We start from the raw sequence: 20,260 nt of genomic DNA on the forward strand, positions 1-20,260 counted from the left end.
ATGGAATTTGATAGTCAGGCCGTTAAACGTTATGTAGACTTTGGCACATTACGCATTTTACCAGCATGTTTTGTTATATCGTCTATAGGACGACCAACTCCTCACGGGGTGGCACATCACTCAAAGCCTGCGTTATTAGTGTACGGTGACGACTATGTCTTCACATGGTGATATATGAAATGCCCCTAGAATGTTTGCCTGGTATCACAACCTTTTGAGTTGTCGTAAGGGATTATTCCCCCGACCTAGACCTTAATAGATCATACAGCCCTGCTAGGTGACAGGAGAGAGCTACCTCTCCCATCAAGCAAGGCAGCTACCTGGGCAGGAAGCGAACGTCACACCTGTTGTCATTGCGATTGGGAGCTGTTCTTGTTGCGTTTACGTAGCAACATCATGGATGACGACTGTGATATCGAAAGCAGAGGAGGGGGGGTGGGGAAAGGAATTTTCTCTTGCCACAGTAAATAATAGTTAACAGTAGGTTGTGGTAAGTGGGGGCGCTCACCATCCACTCACTCGATGTAGTGCTGCTCTCGGATGTCTGCCCTTTCCTTTCATCCTTCTTTCCTTCCATCCTCTTCTGTATTTCTTTCCTTCCATCCTCTTCTGTCTTTTTTTTCCTTCAGTCTTTCCTCGTCCTTCTACCTACGAGTGACTTTACACTCCCTCTTCCGTCTTTCTTTTCTTCATTTTTTTCTCTTCCTTCTGCCTGTGGGTGACTCTGCACTGAGTGACAAGCCAAATGGTTTCCTTACACCAGGAAGCAATTTGCTATGCTGGGTGGTAACCATATAACCAAATTTTGGCGCCTGGTGGTTTAGTGGGTAATTACTACGCTCCAGTCGAATTTAGCCGGTGAAGGTTTATATCCAAGGGGTAGTTGGGGTTTATTGCTCAAGCAATGCCATTCAGGGATGAGTGAGGCTGGTCACTCATCTTAAATGTCAGGACCAACTGCCTAGCCCCGGGCTCCTACGCTCCTCATGGGGCAACGTAGGATTGGATGATGGATGGGTAACAGTAGTGACTCGTGCCTGTGGTTCTCGTTAATAACTGTATGGCACCGATGTAAACGAAAACGTGATTTACTAGGGGGGAAGGGGGATGGACTATGTTCCAGAACATAGGGTGGCCTAATAGGTGGGTATAGAGATGCCTTATCAGCTGCATTACATGATCTTTATGTCGGATCATTGCAGACCCCATACAATTAGAGTAAATCGTGGTATGACGGACTTGTAACTTAAGCACTCTGATTCACAACCTCAGTATCCAGTTCCCTGTTCGCCCATCCCTCTTCCCGACATTGAGTGCACTCAGACAGGGTACTGACGGTGAGGGGAGATGGCCATAATGACTGCTACACCATGAACAAGGGATCACATGTTTATACATCAACGACAGTGGTTCACTAGTCCTCCTTAATGGATTGCAATATACACCTTTACTCAGCAAGGGCAACAGCTCTATGTTCGGGCACTCCTGAGATGTGTGGCTCAGTAGTTGCTTTCCGTGGACAGGACAATGGTCCTCGTATTCATCTTTATCCTGTCAACTGCATACAATGTGAACGCTACTCGGTTGTTCAGCATAACAAAAACACTCAGATATAGTGTGTATTTGCAATTAATACAAGCGTTTTCTGTAACTAAATGCATACAGTAGTTGGTGTAATATGCACGTGCTCAGACTGGATAACTGCAAACTTTACAACCTTGTTCCACTATTACTGGCTCGAGGCTTTGTGAACGAAGGCTTGGGTCATAAGACAGTTGCTCAGTATGAACCTAAATATACCTAATAACGACTGGCAATGTGTAAAATCAACAGCCAAACGCGGCATACAGAAACCGTAAGATAAACCCGGTTTAAGTAAATCCACCTTTATTTTACAATGGTGCCTTACATGTATTAATGAGAACCATAGGGATCATCATTATTGTCAGACTATCCATATTTATTGGTGATAAAGGAAAAATCTACATAGACATATCCTTACTCTGTTTGCGATATCAGCCATCATCCATGATGATACTACCTAATAGGCTATGAGAGTAATACCCAGTCACTATGACAACAGCTGTAACATCTGACAAACTGTAGGGACGTGTCATAATATTACACATTAACAAATAGTCATTCATCCATCATCCAATCCTATGGTGCGAAGGAGCCCGGGTCTAACCAAGTTGGTCCTGACATTTAAGATGAGAGTGACCAGCCTCACTCATCCCTGAGTGGCATTACGTGAGGAATAAACCCCAACCACACCTTGGATATACACCTACACCGGCTCAAACCGATTGGAGCGCCGTAATGACCCACTAAACCACCAGGTGCCAAAATTTGGTTATACGGTTACCTCTCAACGTAGTAAATGGTTTTCTGGTGTACAGGAAACCATTTGGCTCGTCACTCAGTGTAGAGTCACCCACAGGCAGAAGGAAGAGGAAAGAATGAAGGAAAGAAAGACAGAAGAAGGAGTGTAAAGTCACCCGTAGGCAGAAGGACGAGGAAAGAATGAAGAAGAGAAAGACAGAAGAGGATGGAAGGAAAGATGGATGGAGGAGAGGATAGGGCAGACATCCGAGAACATCACTACATAAAGAGAATGGACTGTGAGCGCCCCCACCTACCACACCTTTTTGATATGGACTTAACCCTTACACCACGGGCTTCTTTTGCTCTGTTTTGCGTGTCCCGCGGGCATATTTGGGCTCCGACAGACTCTCAAAAAATATTTGCCAAAAATCAGTTATTAGTCCAAGAATAATAAAATTAAATATGCTTATGGCAAATACCTTCAGCTTTCTCCTGGGATGTTTGTTGAGCCTTCTTCGATTACCGTAGGACTTGCGGAGACCTCTGAAGTTGGGTAACGAAGTCTCCACTTTACACTTCCCGACAACCAGTAATATGGTTACCACAGCCAGATATTATCACTAGAAACACTATTCTATGATTATCAAGTAGTTTGAGATCCATAATCCAAAAAAAAAACACTGTGAAAGCAATGAAAATTACGAGCGCGTATGACCTTCCCACTTGCGCTAGGTCGCTGTTGGTATTCTGTCATTTATTATTCATAAAACCCCTCACACTTTAAATTTCTATTACTATATAACACTTATGTATATCTGCAGTCTTTATCCATAAGTTTCCTTCAGTAGTATTAGTTTATTGTCACTGAAGTCATTCAATTTTTCATTCAGTAAAATACGTAGAGAGCCACGGATTCACTTTCACTGTTATAACCTCAAGTATTTGTACTCATATTCTTATATTACTAATTATTTACTTTTCTATTTACATTTTCTATTGTATTTTCAATATTTACATTCGTGTTTTACTTACACTATGTTATTCACTGTCACTTGCAGTAACATAAAACTATATTACACTGTTCAATCATATGTACTGTACATCCATTGCTTTCACTTGCTATATACACATTATTTACACATTATTTTCATTTCCCACTTACACTTTTAGAACTGCTTCTGGCTGTGGTAATCAAAGAAGCAGGTAACACAGAGGGGAACCTGGCACTCAGTGCACTGGCAAGAGGGCGTTTGTGCTCAGATGTGCGTCGGGTGGTATGTGCACACACCTGGCACCTGCAGATTGCAGCCTTCCTCTTGGTTGTGGCAGGCATTTGCACCAGTCTGTGCCGATCTATGTACGCCCTCTGCTCAAGTCTGTCGGGAAGTCTTACTGCATGGCGCCTTGGAGCTGCTGCTGTCACCTTACCATATCTTTCAAGCAGCTGCTGAACACAAGTTCTGGCGAACAACCTCAGGGAGAAGGACTTGGGTGGCTTGACCTTCATCTTGTACAGGATGAAGGCGTTCAGCATCATCATGTCTATGAGATGCAGAAAAACTTTCCTGTACCACCTAGTATTCTTCCTGAGGCAGTCGATCTCTCCAATCATCATGTTGGACTTGTCCACCAGCCACATGTTGATATTGTAGTCTAAGACAGCATCAGGTTTCCTCACAGGTTCGCCTGTCCTACGGTCGACCTTCCCACTGTCTTTCATTTCCCCCTTGTGTACGGTGGTGGGCATGTGCACGACCCTCTCGTCATGCCACCGTATTGCCAGCATCTTTTCAGACTTGCGTAGTAGCACGTCTCCTCGCTGCGAGGTTCCTGCCTCTGGGAATTTAGGGAAGTGGGCACGATTACTCTTGACAGTGCCGCAGGAGCCGATGCCGTGCTCTGAAAGGTATTTGGCAAGTTTCCGTGCTGTATAATAGTTGTCTGTATACAGCACATGATTCCCACCAAAATACCTTTCAAGGAGCACTTTCACTACACAGCCTGAGAAGCCAAGGGGGTGTGTTTTATCAAGATCGACAGTGCTGGCTGAATAAACGACGAAATCAAGGATGTACCCCGTCTTACAGTCGCACAGTACAAAGAACTTGATTCCAAAGTGATGGCGTTTGCTTGGAATGTACTGCACAAACCTAAGACGTCCTCTGAACAAAACCAAGGATTCGTCAATGACAACCTTCTGAAAGGGGTGGAAGAATGTCATAAATTTATCCTTCATTCTGCTCAGAATCTCCCGGATCTTCCAGAGTGGGTCGGTTTGGGAAGGTACATCATTGTTGGCAAAGTACAGGTTTACCATGATGTTCCGGAAGCGATCTCTGGCCATGTACTTATTGAAGGTGGTTGAGGGTAGTAAGGGGTCCATGGACCAGTATTTTTCCAACTCATGCTTCTTTAAGTGTGGCATGAGAAGCATGAGGGCGAAGAACACACAGCTCCTGCACTCCCAGCATCGACCACTGTTGCATCTTGGCTGCACCTGTACCACTTGCAGCACGTTGTGATTCATACCTGTTGGTCTCATCACATATGTGCTGCATGACTTCGTCATCGAGGAAGGCCAAAAGGAAGTCCACACACTCAGCATCCTCATCAAGAGTGAAGGTAGGCTGTATTCCTGAGGAACTCTCGTCGAAATGGAGATGTTCAGGGATAAAATCGGACCCTTCCGTCCACGCGAAGGCGTCCAGGATTCCCTGTCTTGGTGGTATAGGGTGGGTGAGGGTGGAGGGTGCCTGTGAAGCAGATTTATCTGGTTCAAGGTCACTCGCACTAACCCTGGGTTGCCGTACAGCACTAGCAGCCCTTACTCTACTGGCAACTCTACTTTTATGGGTCAAAGATTTACCTCTTCCTCTATGGCCTGCCTTCACTGTTGATGCTGGTAGTGACTCTGATGACGAAGACCCCGGAGAAAATTCAGCAGAAGAGGAAGAAATGAGTGAAGTGGGGCTTGGGGAACGGGGAGGTGAATCATCTCGGGACTCATGGCGGGCTGGGTCACGCAGGGCCATTGTTCCGGGGCTAACCCGCCGCCTTTTAATTCCCTTCCCAAATTCCTTCCCTTGCTGCACTAACGGCTCCTTTCCCTTGGATCTAGGGATAACCTGGGACACCGAAGCACTCGTACTAGTAGTTTCTGGCACGATTTCCTCACCCGGCTCATTACACGAATCCCCTGAAGGGTCATAGTCACTATCCATCATTATCATTGATAATTCGGCTAGTTCACGTTCCACTGCAGAGTCACTTAGTCCTTTCCTGCTTCCCCCACGATTTTTTCTGGGTGTAGAGGTCACGGGGCCCTTTGCAATGGGTGCAGAAGCGGCAGAAATGGCGGGACGCGAGTGCGACATGCTTTGACCACAGAGGAGGACAAGGAACTAAATGGTGCGGCTTATCTGAGAAGGCATGGGTTGACAGTGACAATGGGGCTGACAGCTGCTAACTTACATGCTAAGAAATTATTGGTAGGAAATCTCGGCAATACATAAAGAAATAGGTAGTTCCAGGTGAATGTAAATGTCACTTAGGCTTCTCCCTTCCTTTCTGATATATATTTTTATTACAGAAATAGATTACAAGGCATAATTCAAAGGGGAAATTACCGTGGGAATTTAGCGAATGAATGCATGTGAGGTGTTGTCAGGTGATAATTAGCCAATTCCTGGTGTATACCACTATCACTTACCTTATTTTTTTTTTTTGTATATATTATTTTGTATAAGTATAGGGCATAGGGTTTATTTCAATGGATGAAATCTGTGGAAAAATCCGGGGGAGATTTGCTTAGCCAGCACGGCAGGGCAGGTGATAGGAAAGGGTAAAGGAGGTGAGGTAGGGAGGGGTGAGAGGGTACTGGAAGGGAGGTAGGGAGGGGAGTCAAGAACGGTGGAAAATGGCTAAATTGTCAACAATGGATGGGAGTACAGATGAGATTAGGAGTGCGGACTATTGGTGGACAGTAGCAGTACATGCTAAAAAATGATTAGTAGGAAATCTCGAAAATACAGAAAAAAGTAGGTAGTTCCAGGTGAATGTAAATGTCACTTTGGCTTCTCCCTTCCTGTCTTACATAAACTTTTTTTACGAGAATAGATTATACGGCATATTTCAAATGGGAAATTTCCATGGGAAATTAGCGAACGAGTGCAAGTGAGGTGTTGTCAGGTGATAATTAGCCAAATCAAGGTGTATAGCACTATCACTTACCTTATTTCTTTTGGTATATATTATTTTGTATAAGAATAGGGCATAGGGCTTATCTCAATGGATGAAATCAGTGGATAATTCTGGAGGAAATTTGCTTTAGCGCAGCATGGCCGGGGAGGTGAGAGGACAGGGTAATGGAGGGGAGGTAGGGAGGGGAGTCAGGAATGGGGAAAAATGGCTAAATTGTCAACAATGGATGGGAGTACAGATGAAATTTGGAGTGCTGACTAGTGTTGGACATTGGCAGTAATGATAGATGATACAAGCCACCATTTGTAAGCCCGGGATAATTCAAAATAACACAGAATCACAAAAGTGACGCCCCGCGGTATGATCCATTGCACCCGAGCGTCACGAAAGTGATGCCCTGCGGTTAAGGGGTTAAGTGACCATACATAAATATACAAGTGAGCAATTATTTACCACGAATACATTATGGCATGTTCATTCTAACCTGACAGACTCAGTCCCTTCAGCTCAGTTGTTGGCCAACAATAGTAAGATTGGAGGTTTGACAGGACTACTAACCAGGAAGAATCATAACATTACTGCCCCATAATGATGACTTCATGTTCAAGTTGTGGGAGTCACCCAGCTTTGTCAGGTGAAAACAGATTGACTAGCGTAAGGCAGTGGTGACCGGAGACCTCCTTAGCTGATGAAAATATAACCCCAGTAGGTGGTGGTGTAAATGTTTTCCTGGTGTAGAGGAAACCGTTTGGCTTGTCACTCAGTGTAGAGTCACCCACAGGCAGAAGGAAGAGGAAAGAATGAAGGAAAGAAAGACAGAAGAGGGAGCGTAAAGTCACCCGTAGGCAGAAGAATGTGGAAAGAATGAAGGAAAGAAAGACAGAAGGGGATGGAAGGAAAGAAGGATGGAGGAGAGGAAAGGGCAGACACCCAAGAGCAACACTACATTGAGTGGATGTTAAGCGACCCCACCTACCAACAAATAGTCACCATACTAACAAATAGTCACAATACTCAATATACAGGAGTACTGAGCCACCCAGTGGAAAGTGCGTCATGAATTGTTACAAACCATGATGGTTAGTTACAACACGTGGTAATGTCAACATAATGTTTCATGGTCTGACTAAAATTCCATATTCTCCATGAAATAATTACCTAGCCCAGTCATCACCTTGCAATCTATCCCTCCCATTGTAGTTCCTGTCCTCTACCAACGACCACCGTCCCCTACCCCATCACCCCTCTCCTCTAGCCCCCGCCCCCCAGTCCAATCATTATTTTTTTTTTTATGTGAGGAAGAAGGAACCGAAGGCCACGAGCCAGCAAAATTGTTCCTTCCAAGAGAAAAACAAAATACAAGAGAGAACCAAATTCAAGATCCTATCATTTCGAGATGCCTGGACACATTGCCTTTGAAAGACTAGAGATCATAGGAAGCAGAAAATACAGACAGAGGGAGACAGTTCCAGAGTTGACCTGTTGCATAAATAAAGGACTGGAGTAACGGTTAACTCTTTCACTAGAGAGTTGGACAGAAAAGGGATGAGAGTTTGCTGCTAGACGGGTGCTACACGCCGGTGGTAGAGGTGGAGGAATGCATGCAGACAGTTAAGAGGAGCAGTGACCATTGAAGTAGCGATAGAAAAGAGATAAAGATGCAACAGTGCAGTGAAGAGACAGAGGTTGAAGGGAGTCAGTAAGAGGAGGAGGGTTAATGAGACGAAAAGCCCTTGACTCCACCCTATTGAGAAGAGCTGTATGTGGAAAGCCTCCCCACACATGAGAGTTGTGCTCCACACAGGGGGGGGGATAAAACCCCTGTATAGAGTCAACAATTGTGCAGGGGTAAAGAAGGAATGGAGTCAGCTTAGCACACATAATTTCTTGGAAGCAGATTTTACAAGAGATATAATAATTATGATCTTTCCAAGATAAGTCCCGATTAATGAAACCCCAAGCATCTTCAAGGATGATGCAGGATTAAGCCGAATATTATTAAACATTAGTGGGTATACCTATGGAAGATTTTGTCAGGTTGATTGGTGCAAAAATTGAGTCTTTGATGCATTAAAAACAATCAGATTATTTTTACCTCAGTCAGAGATACGAGCCAAGCCAGACATTAGGTGTGTCATAACCTCATCCCTTGTTTGTTGAAGTAACTGCTGAAATGGACATTGCGGGAACCGAATGGAAGGGTGAAGGGTGGAGTCATCAGTGTATGAGTGGATAGGGTTAGATGTACAGCTTAGATGGTCATCGATGAATAAAAGGAAGAGAGATGGTGATAGGATAGAGCCCTGAGGAACACCTTTGTTAACATATCTAGGAGAAAAACGATGGCCGTCTACAACAGCAGCTATAGAACGACCAGAGGGGAAGCTAGAGATGAAGGCACAGATAGAAGGATAGAAACCGTAAGAGGGCAGTTTGGAATTTAAAGATTTGTGCCAGACTCGATCGAAAGCCTTTGAGATGTCAAGTGCAATGGCAAAGCTTTCGCCAAAGTCCCGAAAGGAGGATGACCACGAGTCGGGAAAGTAGGTGAGCAGATCGTCAGTGGAGCGTCCCTGACAGAACCCATACTGACGATCAGAAAGAAGCCTGTGATAGGAAAGATGCTTTAATTTTTTTCTATTAAGCATTGACTCGAAAAATTTTGAGATACAGAATGTTAAAGCAATTGGACGATAGTTAGAGGGTTGGGAATGGTCACCCTTCTTTGGGGCTTGCTGAATGAGAGCAAACATCCAGCAAGAAGGAAAGGTACAAGTTGATAGACAAAGGTGAAACAATTTGCCTAGGCAGGGTGTATGCACAGCACAGTTGTTGAGAACAACAGGAGGGACTCCATCATGCCCATATGCCTTATTAGTATTTAGTCCTGTGATGGCAGAAAATACATCAGCTGAAGATATTTTAACGTCAGGCATGAGGAAGTCAGAGGGGGGAAGTGATGGAGGAACAACACCAGAATCGTCTAAGGTGGAATTGGAGGAGAAAGTCTGAGTGAAGAGATCTGCTTTATCAGTAGAAGAAATAGCTACAGAGCCATCAGGGTAGAAAAGAGGAGGGAAGGATGATGAGGTAAAGTTGTTAGAATGGCTTTTTGGCAAGGTGCCAGAAGGAGCGGGAAGAATTGGAGTTAGAGAGTTGAAAGCATTTAGTACGGATAAAATCAATTTTAGCAGAGCGAAGAAAAGGCTTAGCACGATTCCGGGCAAAAACGAATAAAAGATGTGATTCAGGGGTGGGTTGGCTCTGGTACCTTTTATAGGCCCTCTCCTTGTTGCGCACAGCAACCTCCCTCCTCCTGTCTCCCAGGTTCCCCACCCCCACCCTGCCATCTCCTGTTTCGCCACCTCCTATATGTAGTGTACTTGCTTCGATTTCAGAGGTCTAGCGATGTCAGGTTCATGGTATGGAGGATGGGCGTCACGATAATTCACTGTTCAGTGATAGTTGTGGGACAGCTATTAACTATGGCCTATATGATGGATTGTTAACTGTTGCATGGTTCATGACTCGAAACTAATCCACATATGAAATCCGTTTCATTCATAATACCTGCCATTTTCTTGTGTGAATTTTAAAAAACTTACCATAATCATGACATGCTATTATCAGTATATTTTCTGGCGAAACATAGCTTACATATACCACCAATAACTCTGCACAGGGGCAATGATCACCGTGTTCGGTTCGTCCAAGACCGAACGAAACCTGGTGAAGTTCCATACCTTTCAGTGTCACCAGATGCGGAGAGCATTACATCACCTCGCTGGTGGAACGTATGTTTCAGTTTGATATGTCCGCAACTGTACACGACCCAATATGTGCAGCTTAAGCCAGCAAGCACAACACTTACAACAAATCTAAAAAGTTACTGTGTGGACTGTAGTGTGGTATTCACTCTTAGTGTTAAATGTTGGCATGATATTGTAGCTAGAGCATGTATTCTTGCTCGAATAAAGCCATCCCATGCATCTTGTCCAACAATAGCTATTGATGCCTCTGTGATTGCCTTCACGCACTTTTCTACTTCTTGCGTATGACATGGAAAACGTGGAAATTCAGTGGCAATAAGTGTTTCGTTACGAACCACACTTTCCAGGTCAGCATCAAAGATTGATTTTGTAACTGAAGGTTCAGTCAGGACACACTTCTGCCAGTCAATCAAATCAATGTATTCCTCGGCACTGAGATTGGGAGATGGTACTTGAAAACATCTGATATCATGCTGACATGTCTTGGAGGCTTGAGCTCACATGATTCGTTGAACACCCAGCCCCCTGATACGTTGTCGCTCGTCGGTTACCATGGTCAGCAAAATGTTCTCGGGGTGGCCAAAGTAGCCATTTCACTGAATCACTGGATCAACTACAACTTTTAGATCCTACGACAGGTAGCGTGACCTCTTAATCTGCATCCACAGGTGCTTCAAGCCATCCTTGCATGAAGCTTTGGACTTGATCGTGAACCAGACTGGAGTGTAAACCTTCAGAATGAATTCAGCAAATCTGTTGAGATTATCGCTAGGTCTTTCTGCCGCCACATACAAATGCAGAACTCGATTGGCCAGTGTGACCCAGCGGGACATAACGAGTTTTCCTGGCTAACGATGTGAGGAAGAGACAAATCAAATGCTACCAGTTTCTGCATGGCAAATCTCCAGTAAATACTACTGATCCGACCTCAAATCTTCAACGCCAATATCCAGAAATTCACATGTTATGCCTATGTCCCACTGTCAGGAACTTTCCCACGACGTGCCATGACCTTCATGTCTTCGTGTGTCGCCACATGTCGTCATGAGTAACGTGGCGTGACTTAGTGATGACGTAGTGTCGACGTGGAGAACTTGGTCATTCTTCACGGTTCTTGGTGTGTTACGATAATTTTTGGAATGTTCAAAAATAGTCAGCATGGGCACCAGCAAGAAGGAAAACGTGACATGTCGGGACGGTAACGTCATTTGTCTTAGCTGTGACAGAATGACATAGCGTGTCTTAGCTTGTCGTAGGTTGTCGTAGCTTGTTGCAAGTGTGACTTGACGTGTCGTAGTGATACCTTGCACTTGGCAACCGGCTCCTAGCCTCGCACCGAAGATCCTGGCCGTCAGTGTGTATCATCATATGTCCTGATAATCCTAGTGGTGACTTAGCGGTGATTTAGCTGTTCTGTAGTGTGTCGTAGCTTGTCGTAACGTGTCTTGGCGATGTCTTGGCGTGTTGTGGAGTCAAAGTGACTTATTTTTTAACTGAGGGATGACCGTAGTGAGTCGTCAGGATAACGTGAAGCTTCCGTAGGGTGTCGTGGGATGTCGTAGCAATGTCTTTTTGTGCTATAGCACTAACGTGATTGTGTCGTGGAATGGCCATTGAGGCCAACCGTTTGAGGTATGATCGTGGCATTTCACCAAGATCATACCACGAGGATAAGATCGTGATGATCGGGGTCGTTCTCGAAGATGAACTTGAATGTGGGACATGGGCTTTATTGGCTCAACAATTGACATTTCATCACACCTCGTCAATAAAGAACCGATTGGCCCTGAGAAACTGCTTTGTCCTGCCGTGCAACCATCCAGATGTTCAAACAAATAACGTAGAGGAAGTTCATTTGCATGAAGAAGGCAAACAAACCACTGAAGAGGACTTTTGACATATTCTTCAAGGACTCTTATAACACCTCCCTTCTTCCCTGTGTTCACTGCAATGCCATCACACCCAATTGCCACCAGCTTCTGAACGTCTATGCTATTTTCACCAAGAAGAAGGATGATGGCCACTGCATAGTATACACACACACACACACACACACACACACACACACACACACACACACACACACACGTTTTATATATATATATATATATATATATATATATATATATATATATATATATATATATATATATATATATATATATATATATATATTACCATCCACTCACTCGATGTAGTGCTGCTCTCGGGTGTCTGCCTTTTCCTCTCCTCCATCCTTCTCTCTTTCCATCCTCTTCTGTCTTTCTTTCATTATTTCCTTGTCCTTCTGCCTGTGGGTGACTTTACACTCCCTCTTCTGTCTTTCTTTCCTTCATTCTTTCCTTCTCCTTCTGCCTGTGGGTGACTCTTCACTGAGTGACCAGCCAAATGGTTTCCTGTACACCAGGAAACCATTTAGTGTGCTGGGTGGTAACCATATAACTAAATTTTGGCACCTGGTGGTTTAGTGGGTAATTATTGCACTCCAGTCGGATTGAGCCGGTGAAGGTTTATATCCATGGGGTGATTGGGGTTGATTGCTCATGCAATGCTACTCAACGATGAGTGAGGCTGGTCACTCTCAACTTAAATGTCGAGACCAACAGCCTAGCCCCGGGCTCCTACGCTCCTCATGGGGCAATGTAGGATTGGATGATGGATATATATATATATATATATATATATATATATATATATATATATATATATATATATATATATATATATATCATGGAGTGCGGTAACACTCCGTAAGTAGGAATGGGGCAGGTTCAAGGTGGCATCCCGTCCTATAGGATATAGGAGCATTTTCGCGAAAACAGTCGCAAAGCATACTTCTAAGGTTATGAACTAAAAGACCTTCGCTATTCAAGAGCAAAACTACTCGCAACATCTACCTATCCTTCGTAGTAGTCGCAAAATCGAATCGAAAAAATATCGATTTAGTTCTTTCTTTCCTCCTTACCAGTCATAACTCCTAAACAAAAAGGTGTACTATACACACAGCGCTACTTGTCAAGTGCAGGTTTTTTTTTTTTTTTTTTTTTTTTTTTACAAAAGTATTCAAGCTACGGTTCACGAGTTACTGCCTAAAAACTGCACCGCGGTCACCCGTAAGTACGCCATTTTGCTCAATATTGGTTAACTACAGCCTTACCTATAATATTACACACTACAAAACCAACTCGGAGGCAGGATGTGTGTACTGGGCGATCCCCAGGTTCTGTCTTTCCCCCTTACTGTTTGTTAACCAGCCCATACACCACTGACATGGCTGATGTATGGCCCGGCCTGCACTATAGGTGCAGGGAACCTTTAAACGAACGAACTCAATTAAAGAACGCACTAAAACACTTCTTTTCACGGCAATGCACCCTCGTTTTAGTGTTTCAGTATCCAATACAAGTAACAATCCAAATCTAACACTTGCTTTATGCGCAATTATCTATATATCTGTCTATTGCCAGACGCCATAATCCTGTAAGGGGTGGCCATTTGACTTTGAGTTATTTGTTTTGTGGGGAGGGGCACTAACACTCCACCAACCCACCTGCTGACACGTAGGGAGCACATATGGTTTGGTTACATGGTTACCACCCAGCGTTGTAAATGGTTTCCTGGCTTACAGGAAACCATTTGGCTTGTCACTCAATGTAAAGTCACCTGTAAAGGAAACAAAACCAATAAGAAGTTACAGGAAAGATGGGAGAAACAGGGAGAGAGGAGGGCAGGCGCACAAAAAGAATGATAAAGGCTAAGGAAGAAGTAGGTACCACTACATCAATTGTGTGGATGATGGTCGCCACCACCCACCACAATGCATTATTATACTTCCACAAAAAGATCATCAACTAGAAAACAAAAATTTTCTTCTAAAATGATTAAGAAGTAGGAATGGCAAACGTGTACATATAAGTGATGAAAAAAGCACAGCAACAAGAGAGCATTCAGGATGGGAGGAGATTTCGAGACTTATATCCATTACTACATTCCACCAGATACAAGTCTGTGGCTAAAGTGTGGAATGTAGTAATGGGTTTAGGTCTCCAATTCTCCTCCCATCCTGAATGCTCTGTTATTTCAATGTTTTTTTCATCTCTTGTCTGTGCACTTTTGCCATTCCTACTTCTTAACAATAATTTTAGAAAATTTTATATATATATATATATATATATATATATATATATATATATATATATATATATATATATCCATCGTCCAATCCTACGACGCCCCATGAGGAGCGTAAGGGCCCGGGGCTAGGCAGTTGGTCCTGACATTTAAAATGAGAGTGACCAGCTTCACTCATCCCTGGGTGGCATTGCGTGAGCAGTAAACCCCAACCATCCCTAGGATATAAAACCTTCACCGGCTGAATCCGACTGGAGCGCAATAATTGCACACTAAACCACCAGGCGCCAAAATTTGGTTATATGGTTACCAACCAGCGTAGTAAATGGTTTCCTGGTATACAGGAAACCATCTGGCTTGTCACTCAGTGTACAGTACAGCCACCCACAGGCTGAAGGAAGAGGAAAGAATAAAAGGAAGAAAGACGGAAGAGGGGGTGTAAAGTCAAGCGTATGCAGAAGGACGAGGAAACACTGAAGGAAAGAAAGACAGAAGATGATGGAAGGAAAGAAGGATGGAGGAGAGGAAAGGGTAGACACCCGAGAGCAGCACTACATCGAATGCGTGGATGGTGAGCGACCTCACCTACCACAATATATATATATATATATATATATATATATATATATATATATATATATATATATATATATATATATATAGCCGCTGCAATTCGTTTTTCCTACCAGACGAATTCAACTGAGATCTCACACAGTCGGTTAATTATACGGTCTTAGTCTTCCCAGTTACAGTTTCAGTGAGCGCAGTGAGCGCATACCTCCGCCAGGGTCAATAAAAATTATTTAATACTACATCAGGATGAGGATTCACTTCAAAATCTAATCTACTCCTACTTGACCCACTTCCCACCTATCCATCAGATTTCCCAGAATTCCAATATAAACTTGTTTAGATATCTTGCACACAAACGGAAAGACGCGTATGAATATATAACCTTCTCCAACTTCATCTTTCAGCTTCTTTCAAAGCATTTTTACCTTAATTTAATTTAAGTAATCAAAGAAATGCTTTATCTGATGAAACATTGGTCGATCCCAGGCTGAAGCACATAGGTATGATTTTCCAAAACTTTGCTAATATATATATATATATATATATATATATATATATATATATATATATATATATAACTGATAACTGATATCAGATCCAACCGACGTGTCACAAGAACACCCCTGGTAATATCATTACACCAGTCCTTGATGAAACTGCCATAGCATGTATGTAATATCAGCAGTGGTATTAGCGCTGATATTGTGACTGGAGACGTATTGCATGTCATTTAGGGAACGGAGTATTAGGTCCATGCTCAGAGTCAGACACATTTAGAGTAAGTACATAAATAATGTATGAATAGATGTGGCAACGATCAACTCTATCGGTACGATGGTTTCATAAATTATTCGAATCTTGCCTGTCAGGTATGAGTGTGATGACTAGAATGGAAGGGACAAATTATACTGGAATGCTGGTGAGTGATGGTGCTGTGCAAGACGGGGAACTACAGTATACCTTATTGAAAAGCCGTATAAAACAACTGGAAGTCGCCACAGCAATTTCATGTTAAACATTTACTAATCAGTCGTAATGACCAGAATGGTCAGTAGGGTATGTGATAAAGAGAGGAAAAAGTACATCAAGAAAAATAATTCATATATCATATTTCTGAGGTAATTAGAATAACAGTTCATAAAAAGCAAGGTATTAAAAAGCAAGTGCAAAAACATAAAGGTACCTTGTGTTGCAACAATAGCTACACCACAATTATTACGAGGTTCCCACGTTAGGCAACTTGCCATTTCCCTAAGAATGTTGCGATAGTGACTCAGAACGGTCCAAAAAAGGGAACCTACTCTGAAATGCCCACTATAAACTAATAGGAGATAGGTTAAGCAGTCTAGATAGTACTGTGTAGATCAGCTTAGGAGTAATGTGATTGCTATATGACGTGCTATTAAATGACCTGAATATTTAATAACTGAATGAGAACTGAGCCTCTTGTGTGATCCCTGGCAGGGCACGTTCATCCCACTGACCATGATGCGAGTGACGATGGTTGTCCTGACGGCAGCGGTGGTCCTCATGGCCACGTTGGCCAATTCTCACCGTGGTCGACATGGTCATACATTTAATCCTACTGGTAAGTTTTCACAGAAACTTGTACTGAGGAAATATACAGCTCACACATAATTTCGTGAAATTATCTGCACACTGCATTATTTTACTGCGAAGTGGTTCTGAAATCCGTTCATTAGAATATGATATTGGAGATATGTTCTGCATTTCAGAGAGGTGCAACGGAAATACCACCTGCGAAACCTGTGTTACGGGCAAAATATCGAGTAAGTGTTCCTCCCTATTTTGTGTCTTTCGTGTGTAGATAAGCTTCTTTAGCCAGTGTTACACAGGAAGAGTTTAACAGATGTTCAGTTGTATATGTTAGGCTTAACGATGTAGCAAGCCTATCCTTCACTAATTCATACACTAAAAACTGCTTAACAAGTCACGTTGCCTTAGTTATATAAAGTCGTCTGGTAGTGGTAGTACGAAAACAATGAAAATATATATTCTGATTCAAGGAGATAACTCCTACTTGTTGACAGAGAAAGATTTGGACTTATAATCCTTCTCTTGTCCGACATTGTCTCTCATATTAGATTTTGTGCACAGAGTTCTTTGTCTGTCGAGGCCCCAGCATGAACAGGCAGATAAGTATGGCAGTGTGGAATGAATGGATACTGTAAGCTGAAAAACAGAAGACGGAAGCACGTCATGAAAAAAAAAAAAAAAAGGAATTATGTGTTGGTAAAGTGTAAATTTAAAAAAAAAAAAAAAATGAACTGGATAAGTGTGAAGATGCGACATTAATATGTTAAGGTGCAATAATATGCGACAACGATATGAAAGGAATAAGTTATTGATGAAAGAATTAATGACTTTGTCGGTAATAGCGCATGGTCTAAGACTGTACTATAAAAAACATATGCCTGTATGTATGTATGTATGTGTGCATCTACATCTGTTTGCATGTATGTAAAGATTTAAATTAAAGAATGTGAAGGTATGTAGCTGTATTAACTGCGTATCCAGAGTCTGAAACAAGCCTGAGTAATCTATGTGTGTCTGTGCTAGTGTATGCTAATGTATGTGTGTTTGCTGGAGTAGGGGGTCGGGGGGATGTTGCTTTCGCTGTCTTCAATGAACGGTGGCGGTGGTGATGTTGGTGATTTTCACATATCAGGCTGCGTTAAATTACTTCTCATTCTGTTTTCTGTCTCCCTTACTTAACCGCAGGTTGTGACACGAGCGGTATCTTCGACCAATGCCAGGCGTTGAAAAACTGTACTCATGAAGAGGAGGTAAGTATCCCGCTTGGTCTCTCTCTCCCTCCCTCTTTCTCTCTCTCTCTCTCTCTCTCTCTCTCTCTCTATGCGAGGAAGAAGGAACCAAAGGATAGGAGTCCGCATAACAGTTCCTTCTAAGAAAAAAAAAAACAATACAAAAGAGACCCAAATTCAAGATCCGTTCGTTTCGAGGTACCTGGATACACTGCGTTTGAAAGACTGGAGGTCGTAGGAAGTAGGAAATACAGACAGAGGGAGACAGTTCCAGAGTTGACCTGTTGCATAATTGAAGGACTGGGAATAACGGTTAACTCTTGCATTAGAGAGTTGGACAGAAAAGGGATGACACTTTGTTGCTTGGTGGTTGCTATGCTCCTGTTGTAGAGGTGAAGGGATGCAAACTGACAGTTCAGAAGAGCAGTGACCATGGATGTAACGAATGACAAGAGATAAAGATGCGACAGTGCGGCAAAGAGACAGAGGTTGAAGGGAGCCAGTAGGAGGAGGAGAGTTAATGAGACGAAAAGCCTTTGACTCCGCCCTATTGAGAGAAATGTATGTGGGGAGCCTCCCCAGGGGCGAATAAAACCCATATATAAAGTCAACAACTGTGCAGGGGTAAAGAAGGTATGGAGTCGGCTTAGCACACATAATCTCTTGGAAGCAGATTTTACTAGAGATGTAATATGATCGTTACAAAATAAATACCGAGTGAATGACACCCCAGGCATGTTCAAGGATGATGCAGGATTGAGCTCAATATTAATAAACATCAGAGGGTACTCCTGTGGAAGATTTTTTAGAGTTGATAGGAGTAAGAACTGAGTCTTTGATGCATTAACCCCTTAACCACAGGTGTCATTCCAGAATGACATTGCAAAAACTGGACCAAACCGCGGGTGTCATTCTGGAATGTTTGTGAATATTTTGAATACCGCGCGTTTTTTCCGCGCGCCAATTATTTTAAGGGAGAGTAGCTATTAAGTTCTTTCACTCCAGCCGACCCCCACCTCCCTCCTCCCACCCCCCGGGCCCCCCACCCCACCCCTGCCCAAACAAGCATCAGTATCTGTCCAGCTTTGTGAGTGACAATGGCGCTGATGTAGCAGTGAAGTGCGGGCAATTACAGTGCCTTTTACCTGCCTCAGTGAACACAGAGTGGGTGTTTATCGTATGTGCAGTGTTCATATATGTTTATAGTATTATTATCAGAGTGAGGTTGGCATTTGGTAATGGTGTGTGATGCGAAAAATAGTGATTTTAGATCGCTCACTTCTAATGGCACTGCCCGTCCAGTGATAGTCAACGAAATCATGAAACCTACATCATTGCAAAGCCGAAGGTTAATACTTTCTAATGGTACCTTATTTTTTGCTCTAGATTTATTCTGTGCAGAGTAATAAAGGTTTAAAGTTTGTTTACATTTTGGCTGGAACCCCCGCGGTGGGGGCCAGTTGGGTCAAAACAATGCCCGCGGTTAAAGGGTTAAAAACAACAAGAATATTTTTTATCCCAGTCAGAGATACAAGCCAACTCAGACATTAGGTGTGCCATAGCCTCATCCCTTGTTTGTTAAAGTAACTGCTGAGATAGACGTCGTGGGAACTGAATAGAAAGGTGAAGGGAGGAATCATCAACATATGAGTGGATAGGGTTAGATGTACAGCTTAGAAGATTGTTGATGAATAAAAGGAAGAGAGTTGGGGATAGGACAGAGCCCTAAGGAACACCACTGTTGATAGATTTAGGAGAAGAACGATGGCCGTCTACAACTCTACAACAGTGGCTATATAACTACCAGAAAGGTAGCTATAGATGAAGGCACAGGTAAAAGGATAGAAACCGTAAGTGGGCAGTTTGGAAATTAAAGATTTATGCCAGACTCGATCAAAAGCCTTTGAGATATCAAGTGTAATGGCAAAGCTTTTGCCAAAGTCCCAAAAGGAGGATGACCACGAGTCTGGAAGGTAGGTGAGAAGATCGCCAGTGGAGCATCCCTGACGGAAACCGTACTGATGATCAGAAAGAAGGTTGTGATAAGGAAGATGCTTTAAATTTTTTCTATTAAGAATTGACTCGAAAACTTTTGAAACACAGCATGTTAAAGCAATTGGACAATAGTTAAAGGGGTGGGAATGGTCACCCTTCTTTGAGACTGGCTGAATGGGAGCAAACTTCCAGCAAGAAGGAAAGGTACAAGTTGAAAGACAAAGGCAAAAGAGTCTACCTAGGTACGGTGTAAACAGAGAAGCATAGTTCTTGAGGACGACAGGAGGGTCTCCATCAGGACCATATGCCTTGTTAGTACTGATGCCAGTGATGGTTGAAATTACATCATGAGAAAGTCAGAGGGGGGAAGTGATGGAGGGAATCGTCTAAAGTGGAACTGGAGGAGAAAGTATGAGTAAAGAGATCTGCTTTATCAGTAGAAATAGCTACAGAACCATCAGGGTAGAAGAGAGGAGGGAA

General features: G+C 43.0%; 1 long non-coding RNA gene across 2 annotated transcripts in view; it reads left to right on the forward strand.

The window, feature by feature from the left end:
* Positions 1-20,260, forward strand: part of LOC145407148 (uncharacterized) — a 66,448-nt gene that overhangs the window by 23,705 nt on the left and 22,483 nt on the right. The window contains exons 1-2 of one of the 2 annotated variants that reach the window (XR_013898672.1): positions 16,771-16,789; positions 17,742-17,806. This is a non-coding gene — a long non-coding RNA (uncharacterized LOC145407148). Of the gene's footprint in view, positions 1-16,770; positions 16,790-17,741; positions 17,807-20,260 lie in introns of those variants that run through there. The other variant, XR_013898673.1, reaches the window with a different exon arrangement.

This window comes from Coenobita brevimanus, chromosome 72, assembly GCF_032717465.1.
Source record: "Coenobita brevimanus isolate Jiangsu-jjx chromosome 72, ASM3271746v2, whole genome shotgun sequence".
In the NCBI taxonomy this organism is placed as follows: domain Eukaryota; kingdom Metazoa; phylum Arthropoda; class Malacostraca; order Decapoda; family Coenobitidae; genus Coenobita; species Coenobita brevimanus.